The 7,797-nt window shown below is 37.0% G+C and overlaps 1 non-coding gene across 1 annotated transcript; it reads right to left on the minus strand.

Moving 5' to 3' along the window:
- Nucleotides 1-1,793: 1,793 nt before the first annotated feature.
- Nucleotides 1,794-1,923, minus strand: LOC117308580 (small nucleolar RNA SNORA20). The gene has a single exon (XR_004522676.1). It is a non-coding gene; the product is annotated as a small nucleolar RNA SNORA20 (small nucleolar RNA).
- Nucleotides 1,924-7,797: the final 5,874 nt, after the last annotated feature.

The raw sequence follows: 7,797 nt of genomic DNA on the forward strand, positions 1-7,797 counted from the left end.
CCTTAATCCTAATTCTTCCCAGACTTTTTTTTTTTTTAATATCAGATCTCAAGCAGGATTCAGATTGTGTGATTAATCAGTGAACAGCCTTTTGTTGGCTGGAAGTATGAAAAATCCAGGGATGATCACCTGAATTGGTGTGGCTTTCACATCTAATTTTTGTTACAATCTTGACTATAATGCTTCCAGATTTATTTTAAATTTGTTCTCTGTAAGACCAAAATTGATTTTCACATGCTCTGTTATTTATAAGCACCTACTTCTGCCTCCACATGCCTCTCTTTTTCCTCCCCGTCCCTCTCCTCTTGCTTTCTCCTCCCATTTCCCAACCTCTCTGTCTTCTTTGTAATGACTGTACTTGGCAAGAGTTAGGTATGGCACATGTCGAAAACATTAGCATGCAATTGTCATGGAGAATGAAGGTTAAACCTCCTAGCTGCTGAAATAATGTATTGCTATTAATTATTAAGATTTTTTAAAGCGTGTAGGAAAAATTAGTAAAAATCCATGATAATAAGTAGACAGCCATTCGCTTAACTGTCAGTACATTTGTTCGATGCAGAGGGATGTTGTTTATAGCTCCTTTCCTAAAGCATATCCCCCGTCATCTTGTCAGTGTCCTTCAAGAGTGCCAACAGAGATGGAGAAAGCTTTCCTTGGCTACTTTCTCATGCTGGGCATTATAGGGGATAATGCAGAGCTCTAAATCTGTCCCTGTTTCCTGAGGCCCGATCCTAGTATTGTTGAAATAGCTGACCAGATTAGATGGAAATGTTGCTTATAGCAACAGCACATGTTAGTGACAGGTAAAGCCTCGTTACACAGCAATTCCAGCACTGGGTCCTTTATACGCCAACATGTGCTGTGTGTTGTGATCGGGAGTAATTAAAAATGAAGAGGCTATGTATGATGAATGTTCTTTTTTTTTTTTTTCCAGAAACTAAGCTCTATTTCAAGAAACAACTGTGCAACTGTAGTAGTAGCTTTTTGGGTGTATGTGTATGCACGTGTGTATATGAAGGAGGGGAAAGAGAAACAGAGAGAGATGGATCGAAACATAGAGAAATAGAGAGAGAGAACCTAGTAATATAATGTAACCACAGCCAAAAAAGAAACGCATAATATTTATTTAGTGTCCTAAATATGTCAGGTAAGGCAGGACTGAGACTAGGGTGAGGCAAGTGTGTAACTCACTTCAGAAGTGAAATTTAAGGAGATACCAAAAAACTCAGCCACCAAGATAGATAATATTTTAAAGCAGTATTTTAAAAATCAAAATTAATAGAAAAATCCCATTTTGAAAAAGTATCAAAATATTAAATAAAGACAAGGTCAATTATAGGATGCTAAACTCTCCACCTACGTTGTCTGGTTTAATATCCAAACAACCATATAAAATTGTGTTTTTTGTTGTTGTTTTATAAGCCTTTATTCAGCAAACAAAAACATTTTAAAAAATTTCCCAGTGAAACTGACTATGGGAAAAAGTTGAATCAATCTACTTACTTCTAATTTTCCAGGTATTACTATATTATTTTTGCTAATAAGTTACACTCATTTCTTTTTCTTTATTGAAGTATAGTTGATTTACAATGGTGTGCAAATCTCTGCTGTACAGCAAAGTGACTCAGTTTTACACATAGATACATAAGATGATTGATGCAGAGTTATGAGACTTAGTGCTATTTAAAAAACAGTGAAATTCTTAAATCAATGCATTAATAAGTCCATGTAGAAATTCACTCTAAGTACCTTATTAAAGCTTACTTACATAGGACATTTAGACATGGAAGCAATGTCTAGACCATGGAGAAGAGATGATCTGGTTACTTCACCTCAATTTACAATGGCCCAACACTATTTTATCCCATGCATATAACTGCTTATATCATTGAAAGCCTATAGCAGCAAATAAATGGGAAGTATATTCTTTTTAAAATAGTATTTTCTATTATGGTTTATCCCAGGAGATTGGATATACTTCCCTGTGCTATACAATAGGACCTTGTTTTTTATCCATTCTAAATGTAATAGTTTGCATCTACCAACCCCAAACTCCCAGTCCATCCCTCTCCCTCCACCCCTCCCCCTTGGCCACCACAAGTCTGATCTCTATGTCTGTGAGTCTGTTTCTGTTTTGTAGATAGGTTCATTTGTGCCATATTTTAGATTCCACATATAAGTGATATCATACGGCATTTGTCTTTCTCTTTCTGACTTACTTCACTTAGTATGATAATCTCTACTTGCATCCATGTTGCTGCAAATGGCATTATTTTGCCCTTTTTTATGGCTGAATAGTATTCCATTGTATATATGTACCACATCTTCTTTATCCATTCATCTGTTGATGGACATTTAGGTTGTTTCCATGTTTTGCCTATTGTGAATAGTGCTGCTATGAACACTGGTGTGCATGTATCTTTTTGAATTATAGTTTTGTCTGGGTATATGCCCGGCAGTGGGATTGCTGGATCATATGGTAATTCTATTTTTAGTTTTCTGAGGAACTTCCGTACTGTTCTCCATAGTGGCTGTATCAATTCACATTCCCACCAACAGTGTAGGAGGGTTCCCTTTTCTCCACACCCTCTCCAGCATCTGTTATTTGTAGACTTTTTAATGATGTCCATTCTGACTCGTGTGAGGTGGTACCTCATTGTAGTTTCAATTTGCATTTCTCTAATAATTATAGTGATGTTTAGCGTCTTTTCATATGCCTACTGGCCATCTGTATGCCTTCTTTGGAGAAATGTCTATTAAGGTCTTCTGCCCATTTTTCAATTGGGTTGTTTGGTTTTTTGTTGTTGACTTGTATGAGCTGTTTGTATATTTTGGACATTAAGCCCTTGTCATTCGCATGGTTTAAAAATATTTTATTCCCTTCCATAGGTTGTCTTTTCATTGTTTTAGGTTTCCTTTGTTGTGCAAAAGCTTGTAAGTTTAATTAGGACCAATTTGTTTACTTTTGTTTTTATTTCTATTGCCATGGGAGTCTGACCTAAGAAAACGTTGGTATGATTTATGTCAGAGGATGTTTTGCCTATGATCTCTTCTAGGAGCTTTATGGTGTCATGTCTTATGTTTAAGTCTTTAAGCCATTTTGAGTTTATTTTTGTGCATAGTGTGAGGGTGTGTTCTAACTTCACTGATTTACATTCAGCTGTCCAACTTTTCCAGCACCACTTGCTGAAGAGACTTTTTCCCATTTTATATTCTTGCCTCCTTTGTTGAAGATGAATTGACTGTAGGTGTGCAGATTTATTTCTGGGCTCTCTATTCTGTTCCATTGATTCGTATGTCTGTATTTGTACCAATACCACACTGTTTTGATTACTCTGGCTTTGTAGTATTGTCTGAAATCTGGGAGGGTTATGCCTCCTGCTTTGTTTTTGTTGCTCAGGTTTGCTTTTGCAATTCTGGGTCTTTTATGGTTCTATATAAATTTATTCTAGTTCTGTGAAAAATGTCATGGGTAATTTGATAGGGATCACATTAATCTGTAGATTACTTTGGGTAGTATTGCCATTTTAACAATATTAATTCTTCCAATCCAAAAGCATGGGATATCTTTCCATTTCTTTGAATCCTCTTTAATTTCCTTTATTAATGTTTTATAGTTCTCAGCATATGATTCATTCACCTCCTTGGCCAGGTTTATTCCTAGGTATTTTATTTATTTTTTGGTGCAATTTTAAAAGGTATTATTTTTTTACATTCCCTTTCTGATATTTTATTGTTAGTGTAAAGAAATGCAACTGATTTCTGAATGTTAATCTCGTATCCTGCTACTTTGTTGAATTCCTTTATTAGATCTAGTAGTTTTTGTATGGAGTCCTTAGGGCTTTCTATATATAGTATCATGTCATTTGCATAGAGTGACAGTTTTACCTCTTCCCTTCCAAATCAGATACATTTTATTTCTTTTTCTTGTCTGATTGCTGTGGCTAGGAATTCTAATATTATTTGGAAGAAAAGTGGTGAGAGTGGGCATCCTTGTCTTGTTCCAGATTTTAGCAGGAAGGCTTTCAGCTTTTTACTGTTGAGTATTATATTGGCTGTGGTTTTGTCATAAATATCTTTTATTATGTTGAGATATGGTACCTTTATACCCAGTTTGGTAAGATTTTTTTTTATCATGAATGGATGTTGAATTTTTTTCACATGCGTTTTCTGCATCTATTGAGATGACCTTATGGTTTTTGACTTTTCTTTTGTTAATATGGTCTACTACATTGACTTGTGTATGTTGAAACATCCTTGTGAGTTGGTCATGGTGTATCATCTTTTTTATGTGTTGTTGGATTCAGTTTGCTAATATTTTGTTGAGAACTTTTGCATCTATATTCATCAAAGATATTGGCCTGTAATTTTCTTTTTTGGTGGCATCTTTGTCTGGTTTTGGTATAAGGGTGATGGTGGCTTCATAGAATGTCTTTGGTAATGTTCCTCCTCTTCAATCTTTTGGAAGAGTTTGAGAAAAATTGGTATAATTTCTTCTTTGTATGTTTGGTAGAATTCTCCTGTGAAGCCATCTGGCCTGGACTTTTGTTTGTAGAGAGGTTTTTTTTTTAAATTATTATTACAGTTTCTATTTCACTTCTAGTAATTGGTCTGTTCAAATTATCTGTTTCTGCTTGATTCAATTTTGGTGGGCTGTATGTTTCTAGAAAGTTGTCTATTTATTCTAGATTGTGAAATTTGTTGGCATATAATTATTCATAGTATTCACTTATGTTTTTTGGATTTCTGTGGTATCAGTTGAGATTTCTCCTTTTTCATATCTTATTTTTTTATTTGGGTTCTCAAAATTGGTATTATTTCTATACATAATTTACTGATAAGCAGTAAGTAGTAAAGAGCAAAAAGAGGGTAAATGACATGACAGGTTTGAATATGACCTGACCCTCTGGGTTTGGAATAGTGTTTGTTGGGAAACACATTCAGAAGCAGACAGAGATGGGTGATCACCTACTGCCCATTGTGTTCTGGGCAGCACATAGGAGTCTAGGTAGGATCGGATGTCAGGTACAGAGAGAGACCATGGTTCCAGGTTATGGAGTTTTTCAACTGTATGATAAGGATGACTTGTTATAACGTGGTAGATCAATGGCCTCTAAGCCCTGTTCTTGCACCTCAGTGTTCAGGGTTGGTAGAGCACTGGCTCCTCCCCTGGCATAACTAGGAACAGGAGTCCATGCATTGGTTGCAGCTGTGTGGTTGGTTCTCCTGCCTCTGTTTCTTGGTAGGAGGCCCAATTCCTTTCTCAATATTATATGGCTGTGTGGCTCTAGTATGATTTACTGCCTCAGAGCTGTAACCATAATAAATTACCTAAAGCTCCTAGCAGTGACCAGTTTCCATGAAATAGTTTTTAATTCTCCAAAGGTACTGCTCAGTAGAGGATCAACTCCTGCTCTGGGAGGCCATCCTTCAGAGAATCCATCATTCCCTGAGTTAGCCATTACCTCTAAGTGTTAAATCTGTTTGCTCAAGGCCACACATCCAATAAATTTGGAAAGTCAGGATTCATACATAGGTCAGTTAGATTCCAGAACTCAAGCATTTAGCCACTATAAATATTGACATCAACCACCCATTCATTCATTCAGGCACTTTTATTGAATCTTTAATTAGTGTCAGATTATTTTCTAAGTTCTGGGGATAAAATAGTCAACAAGACAGTCACTGTCTTTATCTTCACAGGGCTTATTAATGGACAAGCAACATAAATCTTTATTGTTTTAAAGCAAAGGGATTATTTCAGTGGGTCACTCCCACTTTCTCTAGGTTTATGTTCTGCGATATGCTGTTATTGGCAATTGACCACCCATCTCCATCCTCTAAGACTTTGTAGAAGTCAAGAGAGAAGATTCTGGAATTTAGAGAAGGGAGTTCTTTGGAGAGAATTGTTGGCTCTGTGAGTTCTTTCCGTTCAAGCCTTGAAGGTTGGAGGGGTTGGTACTCTCTCATTTCAAGTCTTCTCCTAAGGAGAAAGTCAAATGTGTCTCCTATGAAGATTTCTGGAGTAGCAGAGGAGAGGGCTTTGTTTGAGAAGCCCTCTCTTATTGATGAGAAGCCCATTTGAGAAGCCCATTCTTATAGATGGCAGGACAAATGTGCAGGTCTTCTCTTGGCCAGATATGAACTATGTGTGAGAGAGAGCAGGCTGGGCAATGTCTGACAGAGTCACAGGAGCAAGGAACCCTCAGCTGGAAGAATTGGGGGTGTGCCACCAAATGCCACAACTCCACTGGTGGAGTTATGTTCCCATGAGTCAACAGAGCTAGACATCTTCAGGGGTAGGTGTTTCTGTAGAACCTACAAAGAATCCCAGAGAGGAGAGTTGGCTTTAGATATGTACCTGGTTCAGAGAAAACAAATGGCAAATGGCATTCATACTGGGCAGTAAGAGCTTTGCTTGTCCTACCTACACTCTTGCTTTCATCCCTTCTTCTAGACGTGAAGGTAGAATAGAAAAGCAGCTTACTGTAAAGTGAGAAGATAATGCCTATGCCAGCATTTCCCAGTGCAGGCTTCCTCATGGGGCTAGTTACATTTGCAGAAGGGCGAGGTATCAACTTAAATACATTTCAGAGTTTTGATCACCACATGGAATTACCACATGAACATGAACATTTTAATTACTTAAATGAGGTTTTTCTACCAGTAGGAAAATATTATCTTCTCTGAGTGTGATTGAATAACATATGGAAACTGCTCAATATTTTAATACGAAGTAGAGGTATAACCAGCCTCACAGACAGGGTTCATATGGGAAGGGGGGAAGGGAAGAATGCAATATTTTCTTATTGCACCTAGATCTAATCAGTCTATGAGATTACACACATACCCTTTTTTAAAAAACAGAATTAAGGTCATGTCGTGCCTCCTATTCCCAGTATACCATGTGCATACTTCCATGTCAATACATAACCAATTATAAGATAAGTGCTTTTGTTATTCTCATTTACACAGCCTGAACTTCCTGGTTCCAGTATATCACTAAAAGCCAGATAAATGGGTACAGCCAACAAATGACTTTTTCTGGTCTAATACAGCAAAAATGACAAGCCATTTTCTATGGAAGGCAGAACTTTTCTGATGTATGAGACTTTTATAATAAAGTCAATTTGACCAAAGTTTACAAAAGAGGTCATTGGGGAAGGAGGGATTCAAATAATACTGTCTTAGTCCGTAGCCTTCACTCTTCTCTACTGCTCAGTTTTGACAAGCTGTATGTGGTCCAAACTTAGCAGGCTCAAAGGGAGGGAGGAGGAGCTATAGGATGAACAATGAGATTAGTGGAAAACATACTGACCTTAGAAGTAAGAGAAGATCCTGGTCCTGTTCACACCCTGATATTTGCTAGCCTTATGACCATGTACTAGTCACTTAGACTCTTAGAGCCTCTAATCTCTTAGATGTAAACTAGAACAAGATATATTCAACATGCTCAGAACTGTTTTGAGAGTCAAACGTGTCTGTGTATGTCAAAGTACTTCATAAGCTATAAAGCAATATACACACATAAAAGATTATATATTTTTGATCAGAATAGACAATTTGTTTAACATCTGGCTGTGTTTCTTGGTTATTTCAAGCCGAGGAGAACTTTGCTGATGTTTGCTGTGTTGGGTAACTTCAGAAGTGAAGCCCCAACGGTGTGCAGTTATGTACCATTGCACTTAGCTTAGAATCCAGGGTTTTGAGATATTTCAGAGTCAGAATGTAGCTCTGTACTTACTCATCTTGTGTCTTTGGACAAGTTGTTTCATCCCTCTGAGTCTCATTTTC

The sequence above is a fragment of the Tursiops truncatus genome, chromosome 16, assembly GCF_011762595.2.
Source record: "Tursiops truncatus isolate mTurTru1 chromosome 16, mTurTru1.mat.Y, whole genome shotgun sequence".
NCBI classification, from domain to species: domain Eukaryota; kingdom Metazoa; phylum Chordata; class Mammalia; order Artiodactyla; family Delphinidae; genus Tursiops; species Tursiops truncatus.